General features: G+C 40.6%; 1 long non-coding RNA gene across 1 annotated transcript; it reads right to left on the bottom strand.

Moving 5' to 3' along the window:
• Positions 1-659: 659 nt before the first annotated feature.
• On the bottom strand, positions 660-24,778 carry LOC141420704 (uncharacterized). Its single transcript, XR_012445239.1, has 3 exons — positions 24,711-24,778; positions 2,687-2,763; positions 660-2,045 (listed from the first exon to the last, which is right to left on the bottom strand). It is a non-coding gene; the product is annotated as an uncharacterized lncRNA (long non-coding RNA).
• Positions 24,779-25,313: the final 535 nt, after the last annotated feature.

The raw sequence follows: 25,313 nt of genomic DNA, 5'->3' as shown, positions 1-25,313 counted from the left end.
TCCCTGTCACCCGGGGGCCTTTCTATGGCTTCCTTGGGGTCCTGCACAAAGCCTTAGGGCAAGAACATGATCAGATGTAAGCAGATCCTTGCCATGTCAGGAATCATATTTTGAAGCCATGGCAAAAACCAGATCTATTAGAACTTTTGGAGGAAATTGAAATATATACAACATTTTAAATGTACATTGCATACCTGAAACTATTTTATGGATGGGAAAAGATAATACTGGAATGTATGTAACTTGATTTATTCATTAAATTACTAGATTTGGTATTTGGGGAACTAAAAGAACTGAAAATATTTTTGTGAGAAATGTTTTTCTTTTAATCACAAAATAAGTAGTAATTAATTAGTTAATTAAATGATTTCTTTTTTTCCCCCAAAATTTCACCATTGGTGTTCCTTTTTTCCATGAGCTGACAAAGGGTTTGGGCAGGAACAGCTCTCCCTTAGCAGTGGGTTGGCCTGGGGTGGTCGTGCCCACAGGAAACAGGTCACAACTTCCTGTTGACTGTGTCTGCTCTTGTTCACTGTACTATAATCCATTCAGTACCCTTAGGGGGGGACAAAGGTGTGGTAAATCCATTGTCCCAAACATCACACACACACACACACACACACACACACACACACACACACACACACACACACACATACACACAGTCCAGAAGAAAGAACAAAACAACTCTTTACATCAATTTATGTCTATTCCAACCACAACAGTTTACAAGGACAAGGTTTGACAGGGTCTTCTTTGCTTTATTTAACTCATACCAGCTCTTCAGCAGGTCTGGATATAGTATAGGACACCTAGTTACACTTGAATTTTATGTATAATTTGTAACATATACTAATTTAGTACTGCACACATTCATTATCTAAGATTCAAATGTAATGAATGTCACTAGAAGAAAATGAAATTCCCAACACAAAAATAATTAATGGAAATGCTTATTACCTGAACTTGATTATTAGGTATTATATTTATGTATTGAATTATCATAATGTGCTTCACAAAGGTATACAAATATTATGTATATCTCAAGTTTTCAAAAACAGAACTGGCAAGATAACTGGCAAGGTAGTGACGAGTGATATAAAGATAAGGAAGAGAGAGGCCAGCTCGGGTGGTTGGAGAAGCCCTGAACTAAACTGAGTCTTGAACAATGAGACAGAGATAGCCATGGCAGGAACTGGAGGGAGAACAATCCAGGCAGAAGGAACAGGAAGTGCAAAGGTCTTATTGCAAGAATGTGATGGGATGTGAAAAGCACACAAAGGAGGCCAGTGTGGCTATATTGGTAAGTTGGGAACAAGTGGTGACATATCAGGTCAGGGAGGAGCTTGGGACCGGATCACACAGGTGGTGCTGTGAAAGCCACGATTATGGTATAATTTATGGTTTCAAAGATCACTGTGGCTTCTTGATGGGGAATGGACTTTAAGGAGGAAAGAGTGGAAGCAGGACACCATTTAGGAGGCTACGACCTGGTGGGTGGTGATGGCATTGAACCAGGGTGGCAGGAGGGGGTGACACAATTGGAGTACATTGACTGGAGGCCAACAGGGCTTGCTGGTGCAATGCAGTGCATGTGTGAGGTGCAGACCTTCCTCCTTTGACTTCTCCTTGTCCAGTTTGTTCCTCCCAACCATTCCAGCCTCAGAGGTGTCACTGTGTCTGACCCTTCACAGTCCTCTCTTCTCCTGGCCTCCAGGGTATGAGCTTCAGACCTGCTTTTGCTCATGAGTGTGGCCAAGGTTGGGGACTCTAAGGTTAGGGAGGAGGTGAGGAGACTTCCTCTGGGCCCACTTTTGGGTGTTGGAGCTCTCCTTCAGTAGTTCTAACTTCAGTGTAGCAAGCCAGGCTCCAAGAGGGGAGAAAGATGCAAAATCTGTCCTGTTTCTTAGTTCTCCAAAGGACATCAGCATTTCTAATGAACAGTTCAGAGAAGTGAGAGACAGTCTGGTGTGGCACTCATCCCTGAATCCTGAGTGTGTGGAGTTCTGTTTGGATTGTGATTCCCACGGAGTTGTTCATTGTTCCTAAGGTCAAGATGAGAAAGAATGATACATATGCTTAGGGAAATAATACGTGTTGGAAGGAAGAAGAAAGGAAAGGAGAGGAATGGAAGGAGGAGGGAAGGAAAGAGGGGGAGAAGGGGGTAGGGGAGGAGGGGGAGCTGCTCCAGAATAACTGAGCAAAATTTTACTGCTGTATTTCTTTACCTAATGGTGAGCAAACCCCACAAGCACAGACATAAGGTAGAATGAGTCCAGAGAGCCAGTGCTGATTCACATCAAGGATGGAGGGAAGCACTGATTTAGCAGGAAACAAAACAAACAAAAGAAAAAAAGAACAAAGACAAAACCTTCCAACCTGGGTTTGATTATGACTTTGCAGAAGCTGGTGCCCAGAGCCCAGAAGGGCAAAGCCATGTGGATCTTCCCCGTGTATGGCATGGTGCTGTGTGGGGCTGAGAAAGGGAGGGTGGGAAGAAGGAAGTAGCTCAGAACAGCTCTTTGGCTGACTACCTCAGGCTGAAGGGAAGGGACTGGATCAAATGGCTCAAAGGCCCTTTTGGCCTGAACTCTGTTCCCATACCCTGTCTATTCTCTGCACCGCTTCCACATTCATAAATTTCTCTGCAACCAACACTGTTTTGAACTTTCTTCCTTTTCCTCACCTCTCTTACAGGCTTCATGTTGGCCAGAGTTCCTGGTGTTTCTCACTTCTGATGTTGACTGCTTGTTATGCTTAGACCTTGGTGAGGACAGATAGTAAAGCAGTTAGTTGATGGGTCAAAGTCACGGACACTAACATTTTCATATTGGTGTATAATCAAGTACCAGAGAAAAGATCTGTGAAATTTCCATTTTTAATGCTGGTTCCAAAAATTCAGTAGGCTATGATTATCACATCAACCTGCCTTCACCATGAAGCCACATAAAGCCACTTTCAAAGACAATGACAACTGAGTTCCACATGGTTTGGAGACTGGCAGCTAGCCAAAGAATGGCTCCTTGCCTGCCGGCTACAGAACTGCATGTGTGTTACTACAGAAATGAGTTAATTCCCCATTGCCCAACTGGGCCTCATCCTTATTTACAAATTGGAAAAAAAAAAAAATGAAAGAGTGTTAATCAGGAAGTGTTGTTTTACTAGGACTGCTTCAGCCTGTGAAGACTTTTTTTTTTTCCCTCACAGGTACAAAAGATGATGGTGTTTTGGGATAGATCACAAAAATATTATCCAAATGTTTCTCCAATTTCTGCCTTATTTTTTTCACAGGGAAACTTTAATATCCGCAAAGTAGAGGAACAACACACAGAGATAACAGCCTGCCTACGCTGTTGGTGATCGATGAACCGATGCCCTTGTCTGTAGTAACAGGAAACCCAATTAAATTTGACTTTAACAACAGATTTATTTAACATTAAAACATAATTTTAGAATAAAAATTCCATGGATTAAATTTTATCATCAAGGACACAGATTTTCTCCATCTTTCTACTCTGGTTTATTTTCTTTACACAGCTGTTCTCAAGGTCTCAAAATGGCTGTCATTGCTTTAGGCAGTACACTGATGATGGCATTCAATAGCAGAAAAAGGAATGTCCTTCTCTGTTTTATGCTCCATTTTAGAGAAAGGAAAACCCTCCCAGAAGCCTTGCCACTGACTCCCTCTTTTTCATTGGTCAGAATGTCAAGACTTGATAAAGGAATGGAGCCACCATGATTGGCTTAGATCTGTGTTGTCTAATTGACATGTTATATGAGTCAGATATATAACTTCAAACTTTCTAGCAGTCATTTTTTAAAAAAAAGAAACATAATATCAGTTTTAATAATATATTTTATTGACCCAATATACCCAAAATATTATCTCAATATGTAATCAGTATCACAAATTACTAACTTTCTATTTGTATTCTTTTCTTCTCCTTACTTTGAAATCAAGTGTGTTTTACACTCACAGCACATCTCAATTTAAATTAGTCATATTTTAATAGAGCAATAGCCACAGTGGCTATTCTGCTGGGCAGTGCATGTCAGGCCTCACAGGGTAACTTCTAAGAAATGGTTTAGCCTCCCCTATACCCCGAAGTGACAGCCCCTCAGAGAAGGGCAAACAGAATTGGGGCTCTCTTGCTAAGAAAGAAGAGAGGAGCAATGGATACTGGGTGGCAACTATTCCTACCTTCCCTCCAACCTGCATCTCCTGCAGCCTCTATCTGGGAAAAGGTACTTTCTACCTGGTACCAGGAGAAACATGAGGTAACTCCAGACTTCTCCTTTTCTTCACCTCTTTAACACTCCCATTCACCAAGTTCTGCCTATGCTACCACCTACATATTCTGTCATGGTCATGACTTGGGGCCCTCTGTCACAATCCCACCCAAATCTCATCATGTCACTGCTTTCTGGAAGACTCCTGTAGGGCTCCCCTCGCTTTCAGATAATTCAGATCCTGTAGTGCAGTGCCTGTTAGCATGCTCTGCCTCACTCCTGCAAGCTTACTCTGCTTCAGCCAGGGGAACTGCAAGCAGTTCTCAAAATGTCTTTGCTCTTTCATGCCTTCATGATTCCTTTCTTCTTTACCTTCTGCCATGATCCTCTTCTTGCCTTCTTCCCTCTCTCCCCCATGGTGGAATTAAGTGTTTCTCTTCTAAGTACTGCACACACCCTGTACATCCTCTTCTCTAGCACCAATTGTGTCTGAACCAAATTGTGCTGGCTGAACCCTCTTCCCACTAGTTGTGAGCCCCTAAGGGCTCTGTAAGCTTATTGCATAGCATGGTATTTCTGGTGACCATGAACACATAGCACCACACCAGGCAGAGTAAAGGCCCTGTGCACCTATTGAGTGGATGATGAATGGATGGATGGATGGATGGATGGATGGATTTTCCTCTCCTTTCCCCATCTGTGATGGGAAAGCAGCCCTTTCCAGCTTCCTGCTCAGTTTTCTAGGGCAGCCATAACAAAGTAACACCAACAAGGGAGCTTGCACAATAGAAACACACTTACAGTTCTGCAGACCAAAGGTCCAAAGTCAAGGTGTGGGCAGGGTTGCTCAAGTACTGTGAGGAGAAGCTGTCCAGATCTTTCTCTAGTTTGGGGCAGCTTCAAGCATTCCTTGGGATGCAGATGGTTCTCCTGTCCTTCCTTTCATTCTTACTCTGGATGTGTCCGTCTGTATCCAAGTTTCCCCATCATTAGGTTCCACCCTAATGATCATACCTTAACTCCATCATCTGCTATCAGATCACCCATTTTCAAATGAAGACCAATTCAGAAGGTCCTGGGTTAGGATTCTGCCATCCTTTGGGGCAAATATAATTTAGCTCATAACAGGAATATAGTTGAAGGCAGATGTATTCAACATCTATTACTATATATCAAGCTGCCACAAATTTAGTCTGAAATGCATATTTATTATCTCCTACTTTCCATGGACCAAGAGTTCAAGGAGCTCTCCAGCCTGCAAAGTACTGGCTACAAGGTGTTCTCATTGGAGGGTGTGGGCCAGAATCTACTGCTGAGCTCCTGCAGGTTATTGCTACAATTCCCTTTCTTGCAGCTGTGTGACTGAGGGCCTTGGGTTTTACTGGCTGTCAGATAGAGGCTCCCCCAGTCCCTGCCAAGTGGTGTCTCCACAGGCAACTTTAGTCTCAGAAGTTCGCTTTTTTGCATTCACAGGGCAGGGGTGCTGGATCAAGCTTTCTCTCACTCCTGGTTCTACTGGACCAGGAGGTGACGGGAGATGCAGAAAGGACAAACGATAGAAGACACACATGCATAAAGTTGGGGCCAGGTGTGCTGGGCACTCAAATGGAGATGCACAACAGCCTCATTGCTTTTTTACTTCTCTTTACTCTGCTTCTTTTCTCTATCTTTAAAACCTTCCTTCTCAAAAAAAGTCTTCTTTTCTGTTCTTTAAAGTCTCTTTCCTAAGACTCGCTCTGTCCCATGTTTTCTCTTAGCTTTTCTTTAGCATAATCTTCTTAAAGTCTTTGCTCCCAGACTTTCACTGTCCCGTGTTCCCTTTAAAGACTCGGTGCTCAGACTTGCAGACAAACAACAGCAGCCACATCTAAAAACCACATTAGCATAGCTCTTAAAGTCTCAGTCCTTATACTTGCACTGTCCCATGTTCTCTGTAGTTTTTCTTTAGCTTAGCTTTTCTAAAGCCTATGTATAAAGTTCTCAGTGCAGAAAGCTGCTCTGGTGGAGACAGCAGCCAGCAGCAGCAGCAGAGCAGCAGCAGCAGCCAGCCAATCAAAAAACCTCCATCAAAAAACCTTGTGCCCTCCTTCAGCAAGCCTTTTGTACCTAGCAGTAAACAAGGAGGTGGAGCAACAGTTCTGAGGAGGGTGTGACATTGTAACAAGAGAAACCTGTGTTCCTACTTCTTTGAACATAAACAACTTAGGAAAAGCAAATGAGCTGCATTTCGCCTTTTTGTTCTCTTCTGTGGCTGGGGCTGTGCCAAACTCAGCCTATAGATCATTGAGCATAACTGTGCTTATGTCAAATTTTCAGAGGCTTCTCATAATCCATTTGATTATGAAATGTCCTCCCAAAGCTCATGTATTGGGGGTGTGGTTCCCAGCTGATAGACTTTTGGGAAGTGATTGGGTCCTGAGTTCTGACCTAATCAATGAGTTAATACCCCCAAAGAGTCACAGTATGATGGCATAATTGAGAGGTGGGGTCTACTTGGAAGAAGTAGGTCACTGGGGGAATTTGCTGAAAGGCTGTATGCTTATCCCCAGTCCCTTTCTGTCTTTCTCTGCTTCCTGGCTCCCATAGTAAGAGAATCTACTCTGCTCCTGCTGCCATGGTGTTCTACCTCACCACAGGCCCACAGCAATGGAGCAAACTGACCATGCACTGAAATCTCTGAAACCATGAGACAGAATAAACCTTTTCTCCTTTTAAGTTGTTTTCTCAAGTATTTGTCACAAGGACAAAAAAATAAACTGGTTAACACTATCTCCATGTTTTGAAATTATCTGTACTCACCTTGCTATTTCTTTAATCTTAAGTTTTAGGGATTAAGTATTGACTTTCCATCTTGGTTAATGATGACTGTTCTCTCTCCACATATACTTATCATTTCCCCTCTCTCCATCTCCCTAATTCAGTTTTATTACATTTTTAATTCAATTAAGAAAACCAAGAGCTAGTATTTACATTATTTTCCTATGCAGATTATCACTTGTTTCTGTGAAAACACCCTTTGATTTTCCTGGAGTTAAAAGTCACCTTATTTTTTAATATGCTTCATTTTCTGTGTTATTACCATTTCCTGTGTACTATATATATTTTCAAGTGTCTATCAATAATAATAAGTAATAAGTTTTAAAAGTAAAAATAATAAGTGTATCTATTCCATATTCCCCTTTGAGGTCTGTCTTTTGGAGACCTCTATTCCCTATTTTAGCACTGGATGCCTGAAGCTTGGTTGTCATGCTAAAAACATCTTTTTACTATCATTTAGAGAATTCTTTTCATTTTTTTTGTGTTGAGTCTTCTGTTATCTGCATTCTATGTCTTCAACTTTCTTGGTTTTGTTTAAGTAAACAGTATCTTCCTGAGATGGGAAGATACTTTCCTTTACTTAAGGGAAATGAAATTCTGGAATTTTGTATGTCCAAAAATATCTTTTTTCTACCCTTAATACTTGATTTATAGCATAATTGATTTAGAATTCTAGGTTTGAAAATGTTTGTCCACAAACATTTGAAGCTAGTACTCAATGGTCTTCTAGCTTTCAATGTTGCTGTTGAGAAATTTGGGGTGGGGTGAGAGGAGTTAGCAGTTTTATTTGCTGTGCATCAAGCTTTATTTTAAGTGTTTTGAATCTGTTATCCCAAAAATGAGGGAAGTATTCTTGTTATGTCTATTTTAGAGATAGAGAAATGAGACAAGTGAGGTTAATTTACCCAAAGTCATACAACTCGTAAGTTGAGTTATAAGCCCAGGTAGTTAGCTCCAGAATCTGTGCTCTTAACTAGTACTGCATGGTATCTGCTATGTCATTCTCTTTCTAGTAGTTCCTATGTGATTTGTTTTATCATCAGGGAACATTTAGGTTTTCTCTTTAGTCCTGGTGTTCTTGAATTTCACAGTGATGAATTTTGGGGGTGTTTCCTCTTTTATTCATCATGCCAGCTTCTCAGTGAACTCTGACTATCTACAATCATGTTTCCTTCTATTCCAGAAAAGAAAATTATTATTATTTCATCACTTTCTTCCCTCTATTTCTCTCACTTGGATTTTTCAACTTTATTATTTATCTACTTTTCAAGTTGACTTAAAATTTTTCTTTTCTCTTCTTTACTCTTTTGTAATCCTTGAACATTTTGCTCTACTTTCTAAAAGATTTTCTTGTTTTTGTCTTCTAGTGTTCTGAATAAGATTTAAGTTGTTATAGGTATTTTTAATTGCCAAGAGGCCATTCATGTCCCCCAATTCTCTTTTTATTGAATTCTGTTCTTCCTTCTCTCTTTGAGGATATTAATTTCACTTTTTTTTTAAGTGTCCTTCAGTTCATTTCATTTTCTGTTTCCTTCGGTCCTTTTGTTTGTTCAGTCATAGTCTTTAAGGTCCAGGCTTTCTCCAAGTGTTTAATGACACAGAAAAACCTCATTTGAAGTTCTGTAAACAAAATCACCATAGGATAACCAGGTGGGGACCAGCTTTTTGTTGGGGACCTTTAAGAATCAGTATGGCAGGACTTTTCCCTGGGTCTGTTTGGGTCTCCAATCCATAATCTTCCCTTCTCTTTTCTTTCTGTTCCTATTCCCCCATTGCTGATGTTCTGAGGGGCCAGAGATCCACAGTCCATAGCTATGTGGCTTTTCCTTTCATGCCCCTGTTCTGAGTCATATGCCCACCTCCCACACAGCCCTTTTATAGGCTTGGTACCCTCTGGGTTAAGCCTCTCCATTCAATCTGTCCAAAAATAAGTTTTCTGATTTTTCTAGAAGGCTGCGTGGGGTTAGAAAAAGGTCCGATGCCTCTGGAGACAGTCTGCACAATTGAGGTTCACTCAATTGGTGACCTTTTCCAATTGGGAAATTTGGATGCAGACATGCACTAGGAAGAATGCATGTGAAGACTGGCATTGTGGTATCACAAGCCAAGAGATGACCAGAAGCAAGGAAAGAGGCTGACCCTTCCCAGGATCCCTCAGGAGGAAGTAAAATCTTGATTTTTGACTTGCAATCTCCAGAACCATGAGACAACAATACTGTTTGTAAGCCACTTGGCTTGTGATTCTTTGTTTTGGCAGCCCTGGGAACTAACACCTTTTACAAAATCTTATTTTGATGTATGTATTTTTGTAAGTCAACTTGAATCCTTTTTTTTTTTTTAAAGAAGGCAGAGAATAAATGAGTAAAAATAATACTGAGGTTTTGATTACAACTAACAACAGTTTCCTAAGTGTGGACTGTGAGTTACTGCAGCGTCCACCAGGGTGGTGTAGCCAGTGTTTTGTACCTTAGCATGGTTCCTGGAACCTAGTTCATATTCCACACATTTTAGTTGTGGCATTGTTGCTGTTAGCATTGTTATTATAACTAAGTGTACCTTGCATTTTAAAATTTATTTCAATATTTGATTTAGAGAATTGTTAGATTTTTTCTAGTGGGACCATTTCATTCAACAAATATTTGAGTGTCTGCGTCAGGCAGTGCTGGGTTAGATTCTTGGCTATGGGAAAGGAAACTTGAGATAACTATGAATAAGGTGTGGTTTTTTTTTTCTCTAAAATGCTAATAAGCAGAACTGTCTTCTTGGTGGTTTTGTTATGGCTCTCACCCTCCTCCTAGCCCTGGTGAAAGGTTTGAAGGAGGCAACACAAATTGCATGTTACTTTTTTTTCTGCTAACATACCCCTCTGATGGAGATTTGATATGTTTAAAGATGGAAGCCTCTCACTGAAGATGTCAGATGTTATCTAACAATTGTATGTAGTGGTCAATTCTGAATGAAACCAGCTTTTGGAAGTTGGGACACTGACAATGCACAAGACATTTGAAGCATAAGATTCTTCAGAGAGAACATCAGTAGGAGCCTTATATACACAGTGCTGACTTGAGCAGTGGGTCTCCCCTCTGAGTGGCAGCTCAGCCCACCTGTCAGCAGGGGAAGGACACCTGGGAAGAATTCGGTGGCCAGGCAAGTGTTTTGTGCTGAGCACGCACTCCAGCCGTGTGCTGTGCAGCTGTGGCAATTTGCATAGCCTCATGCTATTTATGACTCTGCCTCGCTGCTCTAAGAGAACCATCTCATTTTCGGACTGTAGCTGCCCACACTGCTCTGGCTGCTGCTGGGGTTTTCCAGTGGGCCACCAAGTTGCCACGTCACTTCAAAGCATCTTCCATGTGTTTTGTGTGGTTCTTCTGCTCCCAACATACTTGGCTCATCATTCATCTAGCAGGTCTGAACCAAGCACCTACCGTGGGCCAGACCTTGTTCAAGGCCTCAGGAAAACGAGGACAAATGCACTGCAAATTCCTCCCTCCAATAACCTGCAGACTCTAGGGGGGAGGACAGGCAGCTTTTCTGTGTGAGGTCTTAGGCTTTGGTGGTGTCTCTATGTTCTCTTTCCTCTGTTTTCAAACCAGATCCATGGCAGAAACCTGCCACCCTGCAAGCTTGTTTCTGTTTTTCCATTCACTGTCAAGACTTTACAGTCTGAAGGCACCAACTCATTAAATGCCTTGTGGTATGGCTTTCAGCCTAGAGGAGGGCCCGCCAAGGTCACTCCTCTTCCCCTTTGCTCACACCTGTTCCCCTTTGCCCATGAAGAGGAGGGCCCTACCTCAGGTTTCATTTATCTTTTGACTGTGATGAGGATAACATAGCGTATGAACCATTCAAGCACCTGTGTGTGTCCACAGATGCTGCCCACTCCAATCTCCCCACACCTACCAGTCTGCCCTGCTCTGCTCCCTTCTGATGTGGCTTCTCTTATCTTCAGGACCCTTGGTTCATCATGTACTGACCTCTTTCTAGTTCCCATACCCCGCCAATTTCAAGCCATCATAGTCTCTCCCATCTCTGGATCATGTACTTGGTAGGTGTAATGGCTTACCTTGTGGCAGCTTTTGGGTTGTTGACTGATAGAGTTGTCTTCCTTCCTTCCTCCCTCCCTTTTTCTCTTCCCTCCCTCCCTCCCTCCCTTCCTCCTCCTCTTCCTTCCTTCCTTCGTTTCTTCTTCCCTCCCTCCATACTTTTCTTCCTTTCTACCTTTCCCCCTTCTTCCCTCTTTCTTCCATTTTTTCTGGAACTGGTGGAAATCAAAGTGAGTTTCTTTTGATCTCAGATAGATTTCCCAAGGCCAGTTCCTATCCTTTGAATCTTGTATACTTTTTTGTCTCCCTCAACATCATCAGCAAGTTATAAATGAACTCAATGTTTATGGTTTGGTCAGGGAACATACCATGTGCAATACTTAAAATATGGAAAACCAAACTTGATGTTCTATAGTCCAAATGTACAAGTAAAATTTTTTGGATATAATCCTCTTGCAAAGGGCCAATTTACTGGAATAACAACAATCACGACTGTGTTTAGGGGAGACAGTTGTCTATTAAAATCATAGAGAGTGTCATGTGACCTCTTGATTGGTTTCATGTCATCTGGGATTGATATGAAAGGGAGTTTTTTGTTCACACTTTGGACACAGGCTCTTCAATTCACCTGTCTGATGGGGATGCACTGGAGCATGAAAATCAAAAAAAGAACAGGATGGGTTATCTTCAAAGATACCCTTCCCTTTTGGAAATGGTACTAGATTCTTTCTTTCTTTCTCTTTTTTAATGTCACTGAATTGCTGATGTCATCAGTAGAAGATCTGGCCATGAGCCAGTCCCCACTATGACAGCAGTCATTCTGGTACAATACCACCCCATTGCTCATATTGAGTCGTGGGGTGCTACACTGCATCATTCAAAAAGGAAAGGAGAAGTGAAACAAAGATGACATGGACCATCCTTCTACCCATATGTAAGATTTGGTGTTCTATTTTCTTCTGAGGATTGATTATTCTCTATTTACAGGTAATTTCTATGTCAGTCTTTGAAAAGAAGTAAACCAATATAATGAGAGAGAACTAATAACTTGTAATTATTGACTGCTTTACAGACACTGGGATGGGTACATACTGTATTTGCCATAAATATGGATATGGACATCTGCCCGTTACAAGAGTCATCCACGTGTCTGCCTAAACAAATATAGTTAAGCACTGTTTAAGATACATGTCTTTAGAAAGTATAAAAACATACCAATTTTTACATTGATTTTTAAAGGTTATAGTCACTCCCTCTGATCTATTCTTCCTGTCACCTCAATACCAATCACTTCTTAAGCAGCTGTCCTCGAAGTTATAAGGGGCTTGGAACAGGCACTGTATTAACTATACTATGGTGAGGTAAGGGAGTCCAAGGGTGGGGGGGTGCTGCCTGGGGGTGCATGGAAAGAGACTGTGTAGTTTGGAAAGTGAGCAAGAAACCCACACTCCAAGGCAATTTCATAATGATCACAGCAGGAATTTTTGTGGTAATTTTGCATATATGACTTTCATACCTAATTTTCAGTGCTTCTGCACATGTGCTCCATATGTTTACCCCAAAGCATTTTTAGCTTCCAGCTGGAACATGCTCAGAAACGACCTGTGACATTTTCACGTTCACAAACTAAAAGTACAGTGTCTGTCCCTCAGTGTGCTCACAGATTTTTTTACTTTGGTGTCATTTTCTGTTCTGTTGCCATTTCACAGGAGTAGGTTGAAAGGGGCCCCTAAGGTGATCTCGATGGGTCCCAGTAAGTGAAGAGAGCCAATGTAAAGACAGAAGCCAATTGTTGTAAAAGGTCATTGCTGCTTTCATCAGCTGATACATGAACCAGTGAAAAGGTACCATATCAATGAAAATAAAATAATGCAATGGGCAAGATCAGGCACACTGCACCCTCCTTTCTATATCCCATGCAGGTTTGCAACCAGCCTTCCTGCTTGGGGATGGGAGGGGAGGTATTTGTTTTGGCTGCAGCAGACTTTTTTTTTTTTTTAAGCAGGATAAAAATAGGTAGAACAGGAAGGCACCCATGCTTTTATCAAAGGAAAGTATGCTGGGTACTAACAGTCAGGGCTATGTTACAGACTAATGTAAGTTAATGGAAATACTGGGCTTATGGGGTATGAGATGAGAGTCAGTCAACTGCACCCACCAATACTGTGGGCGCAGGTCTTAAGCAGGCACCATCCAAGAATGATGGCCTGGAGGATTGTGGAGTTTTTCCCAAGGATGTTAACTCGCATTCTTGCTATGTAGCTTGCTGTCACAGATGCATCCCCCTCCCTAGACAGACCTCACAGAGTCCCCTGTGTGTAACTGAGAGGCCCCTTCTGATCACAAAGGGGCTCACCAGTCTTTCTGTGATAGAGTAAGCTTAACCATGATCTTTGGAAGGACGGGTTGCTCAGGGATTTTCCTATTGCATTAGAGACGTTAGTGAAGAGAAGTTTACATGAGCCAGCAAATTGGAGCCAAATTACAGGCATAATTTAAAACATTTGTAAAATAAACAGACTCTGTCTCTATATATTTATATAGACAGCTCTAGACACTGGAGTTTGAAACTGAAAAGGATACATATGTGAGGATTGGAGGATGATACTCTCTATTTAGTTTTTCTTTGGGTAACTTTAAATTTTCACCATTAAAAAAAAATCCATGTGCTTTTGTAACACAAAAAAATCCATGTACCCTTCACAGTATTGGCACATTATTTTGCAAGAAGAGTGTTTATTATTAATAATTAGCTAAGTTAGACAATTTCTCTACTGGAGTTTAGTCCTGACTCTGACATAGGCAGTGGCTGTGTGACCTTGGCCAGATCACTTAATCTTTCATAACTTTGGTTTCCTGCTGTATAACACAAAAGGATTAACATAGATCAGTGAGTATCAAACTATAGGCCTTGACCCATTAGTGAATTTTTAAACCAATTTAGTGAATTTTTGTCAACATTAAAAATAATAACAAGGAATAGAACAGAAAATGTTAGAATGCATTGCATGTTGTATGGCTTAATATGATTCCTAAAAGCTTGCATTTCAGTTAAATCTATGCTTATATAGCTTTGTGTATATACAATTGCTATTTCAATGTTTTTCTTACTTATGGGGTAAAGTTAAAAAATGAAATTTGAAAATATTGAAATAGATTATCTCTGGGGGGTCCACTCGGGTTTAAAATCCAAGACTCCCTGAAGCAGCACGCCTAGCCACACACATTGGTACATTTCATCAAAGTTCTCAGAGTATGGTTAAGAAACCAGGAATGGAGGGGTCTTGCATCTCTGCCATGAGGAGTCTCCAGCCATTGGGGAGAGGACTCTTAAGAGAGGGAGTACCCCCTCCATCACCTCATTGGTTGAGAGCAGGGAGAAAGGCCTCCAGCTCATTCAGACATGTTTACAGGGGACTGTGAGATCCCAGTAGCAACTGTCTGTCATCCCCTTCTCACACCACTCTTCTTCCTGTCCCTCCACTGTTTCTCTCTAAGAGGGCATATAGGAGGGAGAAATCACCAAGGTTATTGTTAGATGGGTCTTAGGCACAAGAAGAAAGCCCATTGCATTCCCCCTCTTGTTCTTATTGAAAACTCAGAATGTGAGGCCATTTCTAAAATGTGAGAGGTCAGAGGTCACTGAATGGCTGAAAACCTGCAAAGTCAAGATCAAGTACCTTGTCGCTAAGCAATCTTTCTCACACCAAATGTTGACCTACTTCCATCTATTCTGGAAGAGACATGGTCTTGAAGGAAAACTCTCACAACTGTTAATAAAATACATCTTGCAACTAAAGTAAGCAACAGATTTTTTGGGTACCAAATCCCTCTCTTGCTTTGTAATAGAAGTATGAGCCTTGAAGAAGAGAAGATGAGTGTCTTTCCTGCCCTAATTTTCTTTCTAAATTGTATAAAATAAATGGTTAGTGTTACTCCATCTTTCTCTGACTCTCCCATAGAAAGGGGCATCTTTTTCTAATTTATACAAAACTGCCATATAGTCCTGGGGTAAATTATTGATTGCAAAACTCTGTGCTAGAGTTTTGTTGAAAGTGGTACTGAAGGGACTGTTGTCTGGTAAGTGGGAAAGTTGGAATTCCAGGCAGAAGGAGCAAAAGCAGGATGGAACATCTGGTGTTCCACAACATGCAGAAGGCTCTTGCCTCTGTTGGGGTGTAGATATCATTGAATCTTGCAATCAAAACCCTATCCATGAACAGAAATAAGCCAGAGGATCAGCACCAACTCCAATAGTACGCTTCATATTTAATAAGCAAAACCCACTCCAGACCAGAGTTGTCCCTGCTGTATAGGTTGGGAAATTGGACCTGCGCTGTGCTGAAAACGCACTCATCAGCTTTTCATTGAATGAGTAAATTAAACACTTTACCATGACATCACAGTATCTGGAGAATAATATTATTTAAAAAAAATGGATCATTCTGGAATGCAGCTATGGCCCATTCTCCTCTCATTCCCTCTTTTCATATTATTTTAGAGAAACAAACTTTTACCAGTTGAGGAGATTTCTAAAAGTACTATTGGGGGGGCTGGTGGAATGGCTCAAGTGGTAGAGCACCTGCCTAGCAAGCATGAGGTCCTGAGTTCAAACCCCAATACTGCCAAAAAAAAAAAGTACCATTGAATTTTATTATCAACATTTCAAAGGATGTTGCTTAAAAAGTCATGTGCACTGGTCATACAGATCTTTGGCAGAGGTACCTTTTTGTCCAGAAAGATAATCAAATTACTTGAAGAGGGCTATCAAATTGGTGGTGGCTGAGTCATACAAAGAAAGGAAAACATTGAGTTTGGTGCTGTCACTCAGTATTTTACATGCTTTAAATAAAAAGGTTCTACATACTTGTTTAACAGAATATTTCTTTAAAAGATAAAAAAATCCCTGAAGAGAATGTCAGACTGTGATACATATCTGAAAACAAAAGTAGACTTTTTTTCTTACTATATGGAAAGGAAGGGTCAGAGTTTTAACACCCCTTGGGTATTTGTATAATCCTTTACAGGATATTTACACTGCTACAGGAAAAAGTATTGGGAAAGTTGTTCTTATGGAAGTTTGTTTCTTCTTCACTCTGTTTTTATTCCAATCTTATACATTTGTCCATTCAACAAACATTTCTAGAATGTTTACAATGTGTATGTGCTGCTGCCTTGGGGATATAACAGTGAAAGGCAAAGTCCTGTCCTCAAGGAGTTTATAGTCTTGGAAACAATGGGAAGAACAAAATATAGAGTGAACATATTTGATGTTAGATGGCAAGAAGTGAGGAAGGGGTGTGGGGAGCTCTGAGCACTGGGGTATGCGTGTTATTTCATACAGTTCCAGACACGGTTCCAAAGTAATGGTTATGTCATTGTTTTACTGCTGAAGAAGAAGAAAAAGCTTTATTGTGAAAGAAGAGAAACAAGGTCGGGAAGGGGGCAGGGGAAGCTATAAAAGCCAAGGAAACAGGCACTTATCCAAACCTCTTGGCCCCAGAGAAGACTAGAAAAGGACACAAGATATCAGGTAGATTAAAAACCGGGGTGAGGGTTCCAAGAGCTTAGTATCTAGTCTTTCCTTATAAAGGTTTCTGCTCTGTGGTTTTTCTAAGGATCTATGGGGTTTCTGATATCTCCTGGCAAGAGAGGCTGCAGGAAAACAGACTGTCCCTCCTGTTAGAGCAGGAAGGACAGAAGAGAAAGAGACAAGTCAGAGACCGTGGTACTGGGCAGGAGCCACCATGTTTTGTAGGATTGCCTGCAACTGCCCTAAGGCCCTGCAGACATCCAAGCTTAGGAAGTAGAATCTCTCTTCCCTTGTAAAGAACACTTCTGAGACCAGAACAGAACCAGAGAAATTCTAGCAAGTGGACTGTTAATTCCCATGCCCCCCAAACTGAAGGACCGAAAGAGAAGCTGAGAGTGTTTGTAGGTGTGGCTCTTTGGAGGTGGGCACAGTGGGAGATACATCTTCTATAGCTGTTGGGAAGAAACGTGGACATTTTTAGCGGAGTATTAATAAGCTATGCTTGGGAGTATATTTTATAAGATCAGCACCCAAGGGATAGACTGAGTACTGATTATGAAGTCAGAAGTTAAAGGTTAGAAGCTAGGCTGTCACAAAAGTTTACCAGCTGGAGATTTGCAAGGGAATTTCCCAGTGATTTATAAATGTAAGATACATCAGATGCTATTTGATCAATATATTTTGCAGGTCAGTTTGGTCTTAACTTACACCTTTTGAGCCAGCACCTTAGTGTACAGATCAAAAACTACATAGTTCTCCTCTCTGGTCCCACTCTTCCATTTTCTCTAGCTAGGTACAGTGTCTCTACTGAATATGTACTCTATTTTGAGTACTGAATAGCACTCTATTTTGTAAAGAATCTTCAGGAAAAAGCTTTCCCAAGAGTAGGTCTGTTTCAGGAAAGTCAACGACTAAGTGGGTCTGAGCTGCTTCAGGATTAAACTGTCTTTTAATCTTCTGTTCAATTAAACTGAACAAACACATGGAATAAGACAGACTTGCCAGGTAGGGTTGGAAGTTGGATTTGGTCTAACCTAAGAACCCTCCTTGATTAGTGATTTTTTGTATGTATAGATTCCTTGCTGCAAGCATGAGGGAAGCTGTCTCATCTGGTCTTCGTGCTATATACCCTTGAGATCATTAGTCCCCTTCCTTTGGTTAAGCTGCACAGGCAATGACTACCCTTAGGGGTTTAACTTTGACTACTGACTCTATGTAGAACCAGTCATGAGCTCAATGAAAGGACTCATGGGAACCAAGGAGAGAATATGGACAGGTCTCTTGGTTTAAGAGGAAAACTGATGTCAGTTTGTCATCTTCCTTTAATAATGTCATCTCTAATGTGACAGCTACCCAGTTTTTTAAATTTCCTAACTTTTTGGTTGAAGACTCTAAAAATGACCTTTCTCACTCCTTCAGAAAGAGTCATCTATGAAAGTCTATTATTCTATCAACTACTGGACAGAGTTTTCTTGTTCACCTCCCTCCCTCCTATCTGCTGTACTGAGCTTTACTTCAAGCTTATAAACTCACTTTGAATAGAATTCGAGTTTCTGATTTGACATTAAGATCAGATTGCATGGGTAACAGTCCTTGTAAAAATAACACATGGAGCCAAACATGGTGACATAGGCCTGCAACCCCAGCACTCAAGAGGCTGAGGCAAGAGGATAACAAGTTTGAGGCCAGCCTGGGCTACATAGTGAGACGTTGTCTCAAAACAAACAAATGAATAAATAAATTAAAAAAAGAAAGAAAAGGAAAAAAAAAAAAAAAACCAAAGAAATAGCCCATATAACAGAGAGCTCAAAAAGCTAAACTCCCAAAGAATCAACAACCCAATGAAGAAATGGGCAAATGAACCGAATAGACAATTATCAAACGAAGAAGTTCAATGACCAATAAATACATGAAGAAATGCTCAACACTCTTGGCCATAAAGGAAATGTAAACAAAAATGACAGTGAGATTTTACCTCATTCCAATCAGAATAGTGATCATCAAGAACACAAACAACAAATGGTGGTGATGCAGGGGAAAAGGAATCCTTCTATCCTGTCGGGGGAATGTAAATTAGTGCAACCATTATGGAAATCAGTATGGAGGTTCCTCAAAAGCTAAAAACAGACTTACCATATGATCCAGTGGTACCACTCCTGGGCATATACCCATAAGAATGTGAGGATACAGTAGAGGCACCTGCACACCCATGTTTATTGCAGCACTATTCACAACAGCCAAGCTATGGAAACAGCCAAGATACACCTACAACTGATGAATTAAGAAAATGCGGTTTATCTATCTATATATATACAATGGAGTATTAGTCAGTCATAAAGAAGGATGAAATTATGTTGTTTGCAGGTAAATGACTGGAACTGGAGATCATCTTGTTAAGCAAAGTTAGCCAGGCTCAGAAAGCTAAAGGCCATGTTTTTTTTTCCTTGTATGTGGAAGATAGATTCAAAAGATAAACATATATATGAATACAATCATGTCTATCTATATCTTTCTATCTATCTACCTACCTACCTACCTATGTATCTAACATGTTTGTAATAGTGGGACTGTTTGAGGGGACTAGGGGGAGGAAGGAGAGGAAGAGAGAATGATAGAGTGAATAATATTGAATAATATCGAAATATATTGCATCTGTGTAGGAAGAAGGCACACTGAAACACAATGAAAGCTGTTGAATAATAGGGAGTAGGTAAGGGAGAGTAATAGAGGAGGCTAATCTGATTAAACTACAATATATTCACAGGTGAAATACCATGGTAAAACCCCTTTGAACAATGAATATATACTTAAAAAACTGAACGGCAGGCATATAAAACAGCTCCTGTTGGTGGGTCCTAGTAGTGGGAGGGGGTGGGGCGAACAGAGAAGATGAAGGATGGTAAATATGACCGATGTTCCTTATATACTTGTATCAAAATAGAAAAATGAAACCTGTGGCAATTGTTTTGAGAGTTGGGTGATGAAGAATGATGGCGGTGGTGAATGTAACCAAGGTACCTTCTAAGCGTATATGGAAATATCACAATGAACCCCCCCTGTACAACTAGTATATGTTAATAAAAACCTTATAAAATGAATGAAGGAAAAAAGAAATAGCCAACAGAGAGGCCTTTATGTTAACATGAATACATACATAATCGTTCTAGTTTAAATCTATACGACTTTAAGTTTATAACCAAAGAATGATTTCTTGTAACATTTCTAACTGCCTTTGACAGTAATGTACTTGAACTTCAACAGCAGTCTCTGTAGCATGATTATAATGTAACTCTTAAAGCAGGATGGAACCATAATAAATTGCCATTTTTTGTAGGTCAAATACCAACACTTTAACATGTTCTCTAGTTAAAGAGTGTACAATATTAGTGTACTCTAATATTCATTCAGCAAGGTCTTGAGTACCTTGGGTGTGTATTAGGCCACTTGCCATGGGAAAATTAAAACACGAGAATGACATAGCTCCTCCTTGCCATCCCTAGTGTCTACACTACAACTTGAACACCAGGTAGAAAGTGATTTCTTTAGGAGGGGAAAGTGGCTTTCTGGATGGAAGGTGGGCAATTTCTTACATCATTGCAGTGTATTAAAGTCCATAGAACCCCATTACAAAGCCCATTCTCGAGAACCTTTGGCTGCTCGCTACCTCTTGAGCCAAGGTCAGGATCTTTAGTTTGGTCCATGTGATATTATTTCCTTTCCCTTCTGTTTATATCACTGCTTTCCCATCTATTTCCGCCATTCCTTCTTCCTGGCATGTTCTTTCCTTCCATTTCTAGGCAGTACAATGTAGCGGTTGAGAGTGTGGGCACTGACTCCTAATGTCTAGGTTCAAGTCCCACTGTGTAGCCCTTGTCAAGTAGTTTAATCACTGAGTGCCTCAATTTATTTCCCTGTAATGGAGGGATGATATTAGTGAAATCTCACAGGACTGCTGTTGTCATTTGAATGTTGATTGCCTCCAAACCCCGATGTGCTAGAGGCTTGGTTCTCAGGGTGGCATTTTTGGGAGGTGGTGGACCATTTAGAAGGCAAAATGCAGTGAGGACCTCAGATCACTGGGGGCATGCACTCGGAGGGAATTGTGGGACCCTGGCCCCTTCCTCTCATTCTTTTGATTCCTGGCCATGAGGTGAGCAATTTGCTCAATGCTGGATTCCCTGCCGTCTTCTGGCAATCCCTCAGAGACAGAAAAACAATGGATCAAGGCAATCATGGACTGGAACCTGTAAAATTATTAACCCAACTAAACCTTTTCTCTTTACAAGTTAATTGTCTCAGATGTATGATGAACACACTGTGTATGCTAAATACCTTATTATATATAAGCACTCAATGAGTGTTTTTTATTACAAATTCTGCATCTCCAAGTCTTACTCATCTTTGGAGCTGCAGGCAAGGACCACCTCCCCAAGGCTTCCTTGAGATGCAAGTTCTCCTTCCTTTCTTGGGTTTCCCTCATCACATCTGTAACATTGCATGCTGCTCTGTATGTTGTTCTTAAGCATTTATGTCTTATCTCCTCTACTAATCTAGAAATGTTTGAAGGTAGGAACTGCAATACTGCCAGGCAATTCTGACACTAATTACTTAGAGCTGGTGCAGACTCTGCAGGTTAAGGACATGTTCTTCAATAAAACCACCTTTATTTCAGATTCAGATAGCAGCTGCACTTCAGCAAGTCCTAAAGCCACCTGCATGCACTTCTGACCAATTGCCTATCAACTCAGGGGTTTCCATGACCCCATCAGGCTTGATAATTCAATAGAACATTCAAAGATCTCAGAAAAGTGCTACACATATGATTATAGTTTTATTATAAAGCACACAAATTAGGACAAGCCAAATGAAGAGATACAGGGCCAGGTCTTAAACCTAGCACCTACACGTTCTCTCAGCGTGGACTTGAGACTTGTGTCCTCTGGGCACATTGTTATTCTCACCAACTGGGAAGTCATTGTTCACATGACTGAATCAATCTCCAGCTCCTCTCCCTTCTCTGGAGATGGGATTGACAGCACCCAGCTCAAAGCCTCAAACCTCTAATCATATGGTTGGCACTTCCCTGCTTTTTAACACTTTATGAATCCCTTAAATGTATTGTCATTTTGCTTTATAAAAATGGCATAATATTTGTAGCCTCTGAGACTTCCTTCCTTCCTTCGTCTCTCCCTTCCTTCTTCCCTCACTCCCTCCTTCTCCCCCCTTTCTTTCTTTCATTCAACATTGTTTTTAAGCTTCATTTATAACCTTGCAAGGAGCTGTACTTCATTTATTTTCACTGCTGCATAACCACTGGTTTGTGAACAGACCCAATTACCACTGATTTCTATCAGCAGCATCTGTTTATGTTGTCAGATTTAGGAGTTTTTATCAAACTAGTGAGTATAAAATGATACTTCGTTGAAGTCTGAAATTGCATTTCCTTGGTTTAACATGGCTCAACATGTTTATTTAAGCTTATTTGCCATTTGCTTTTCTTCTTTGCAATACTTTTCTGTGCCTTCTACCATTTTTTTTTCCTACAGGGCTTTTTTTCTTGCTTACTTTGTAGGACTTCTTTATATACAAAGCAATATTCTTTACTATTATCTATTTATTGATCTCTCAATTTTTAGATGTAGAACATTTAGAACTGGAAAGATCCTTCAAAAAATATTTTTCAATTTCCCTCACATTACCCATGAGGAAAAGTGAAGTGCAGTGGTAAAGCAACTCACCAAACACCATGATTTATATTTGCAGCAGTGCTGAAATTAGTGCTTGGACCTTTTATCCCCAAATTAAATTATTTTCCTATTATTCCTGGATAACCTCCTTTATTGCTTTGTCTTATTTTCATTTAAATTTTCTGGAAGTTCCCATGTAATATCTGTTTATGGCAGAAAAAGGGAAAAAATAAACATTTACAGAATGAAGAAAATAAAAGTCAGTTTTATTCCCACCTGCCAGGTACAACTACTGTTTATAGTCTGTATTTCCTTTTAACAACTATAACAGATACTCACAATGGAATGCTTACTACATATCAATTGCTGTAGAGTGCTTACTGTGTGCCAGGCATCGTTTCAAACACTTTACATATATTGATTCTTTTCAACTTCCCCTACAACTCCATGATATAGATTATCATCATTATCCTTGGCAGACAGAATAATAGCTTCCCAAAGATGTCCACGTTGTAATCCCAGGAACTTGTGACTTTGTTATGTTACATGGCAAAGGAGCAGTAAGGTAGCAGATGGAATTAAGGTTACTAATTAGCTGACCTTAAGGAGACAATCCTGGGTTGCCCAGCTGGGCCCAGTATAATCACAAGTGTTCTGAAGTGTGGAAGAGGGAGGCAGAAGGGTGAATATCAGAGTGATGTGATGTGAGAAAGATGCAACTACTCATTGCTGACTTTGAAAATGGGGGAAGCTACAGGTTAAGGAATGCAGGAACCCTCTAGAAACTAAAAGGACAAAAAATTGGATTCTCCTCCAGTGCTTTCAGAAGGACTGTGACCCTGCCAATAGCTTCACGTTAGTCATTATCAGACTCTTGAGATAAGGAGATGAGCGTGGATTATCCAGGTGGGCCCAGGGTAATCACAGACTTTTATGTGGAAAAGGCAAGCGAGTGAGACTTAGGAAGGACATCTGATGACAAAAACAGAGGTTGGAGGGCTATGCTTTCCAGATAGAGGATGGGACCACAGCCAAGAAATCCAAGAGGCTTCTAGAAAAGGTTAAGAAAACAAATTGTTCCTTTGAGCCTCTAGAGAGAATGGGGCCTGATAATTTGATTTTGGTCCAATGAAATGCATTTTGGACTTCGGGTCACCAGAATAGATAATAACTTTGTGTTTGTGGTGATAGGTTGCAAAAGAAAATGAATACACCTACTTTATAGTTGATCAAAGCCACACTGCTAGCTAGTGATAGAGGTAGGATTTGAACCCAAGCCATTTGGCTTCAGAGTCCATATCCTCTACCATGATGAGATATACATGGCTGGACAGATACGGATTTAAGTATTACATACATTTAAGTGAAAGTAAAACCTTCCATGTTAATAGTCATTCAGTACCACTATAGGAAATGCTTGTGTTCCATTAAATATAACATTGCCATATTTTATTTAACAAACCCCCTATTATTACATGCATAAGTTGTTTCTAATATCTCCATATTATAAAATTGGCAATGGTAAACAGCTTTCTAGTGATATTTTTTCTTTAGGAAAACCTCTTAAAATGTTAGGTCAAAAGAAGTACATTTTAGAAAATGGCCAAATTACCCTCCAAAAAGATTACATTAAAATATAATTTAAAACAAAACACAACTAGAGTGGGAACACATTTACCTTCTGTTTGGGGAACATTTCTGATATTAATCTATTTCTCTGTTTCCCTTGACATAATCATGGTTTCGTTTTTTAGCTTTACCAGTATTTCTTCTGTAGAATCAGGCATTCGAGTGAGAGAGTTTTTAGAGATCATTTAGTCTAATTCTATAAACTGGAGGTAAACCAGTGAAGGTTAGGTGTGGTGAACAGACTCACCCAGGCTCACCTCTTGGGGATGCCTGAAGAGAATCCACAGGCTTGACCCCAAGTCCCACTGTCTGTCTTCATCTGCCATGAATGTCATAATGATCACCCTCAGATTGGTATCATTATTTTTTTCCCCCCTTTCAAGTCAGCGAGAAAATTGCTGTCCTTTAAATCAGAAGCATATTTAGGGCTTTAGGATAACAAGCTTCCATATATTCAGTAATAAAAGATAAACCCTAACCCTTCCCTGGAGCCAGCGTATTTTCATTTGCTCATTGTGAAATTTGGTAGCATTGATGGCAGACAATAACTCCCCCTCCCTTAATATTTATGGAAGAGTTCTTGGAAGGGATAATCAGACGTTTGCCATCCACCACTCTTTGCTTTTTTTTTCTAACTTGGATCCCACTACCCAGTAGCATTAAGGTTACTTGACCTGGCATCGGATGGACACAACGGTATGCAAACTCCTTCCCTCCCTCTGAAACAAACAATGAAATAGGAAAGCACACTGCCATTTTCTGACTGACCTCAATCGCTGAGGGTGGACCCCGCACGTTACATCAGCAGGCCGGCTCCATTACACTGCCCTGCGCTGTGCTCGAGCTACTGAAATATTGATTTTTACAGAGCCGGCGCACACACACTGAAAAATCAATATTCCAGTGCATACAACAGAACAGGCAGCAGAGCGGGGACCAACTCTGAGGCCCAGGGAGCACTGCCGGCAGGCCTTGGCCAAGCAGGGGGTGAGGGGCTGCAGGAGACAATGCCTGGGGAGAGGCCCCTGCAAACCAGGAAGGGTCAGATAAACAAGCAAGTGTGGAGAGGGAAGAGAGTGGAGAAAAGAGCCTTGAGGATAAAACAGTTGGAAGGAGCAGTGATTTATCTTTGCATGGGGGGAAAATGGGGAGAAGGAAAGAGTAAATTAAGAAGAGAGGATGGGAAGAATTTTGCAGGTAAGAATCTTCCCATGAAAATATATCTTTTGTTTTTTTTTGTATCATCCGGCCAGACTTAAGATGGAAAAATTATAAAGATGATACAAATACTTTAATACACGAAGGGAAAAAATAACTAGGCCAGTTCTGAGAAGTATTTTATATATATATATATATATATATATATATTTT

Source organism: Castor canadensis, chromosome 2, assembly GCF_047511655.1.
Source record: "Castor canadensis chromosome 2, mCasCan1.hap1v2, whole genome shotgun sequence".
Lineage (NCBI taxonomy): Eukaryota > Metazoa > Chordata > Mammalia > Rodentia > Castoridae > Castor > Castor canadensis.
This window is presented reverse-complemented; position numbering and strand designations above follow the sequence as displayed.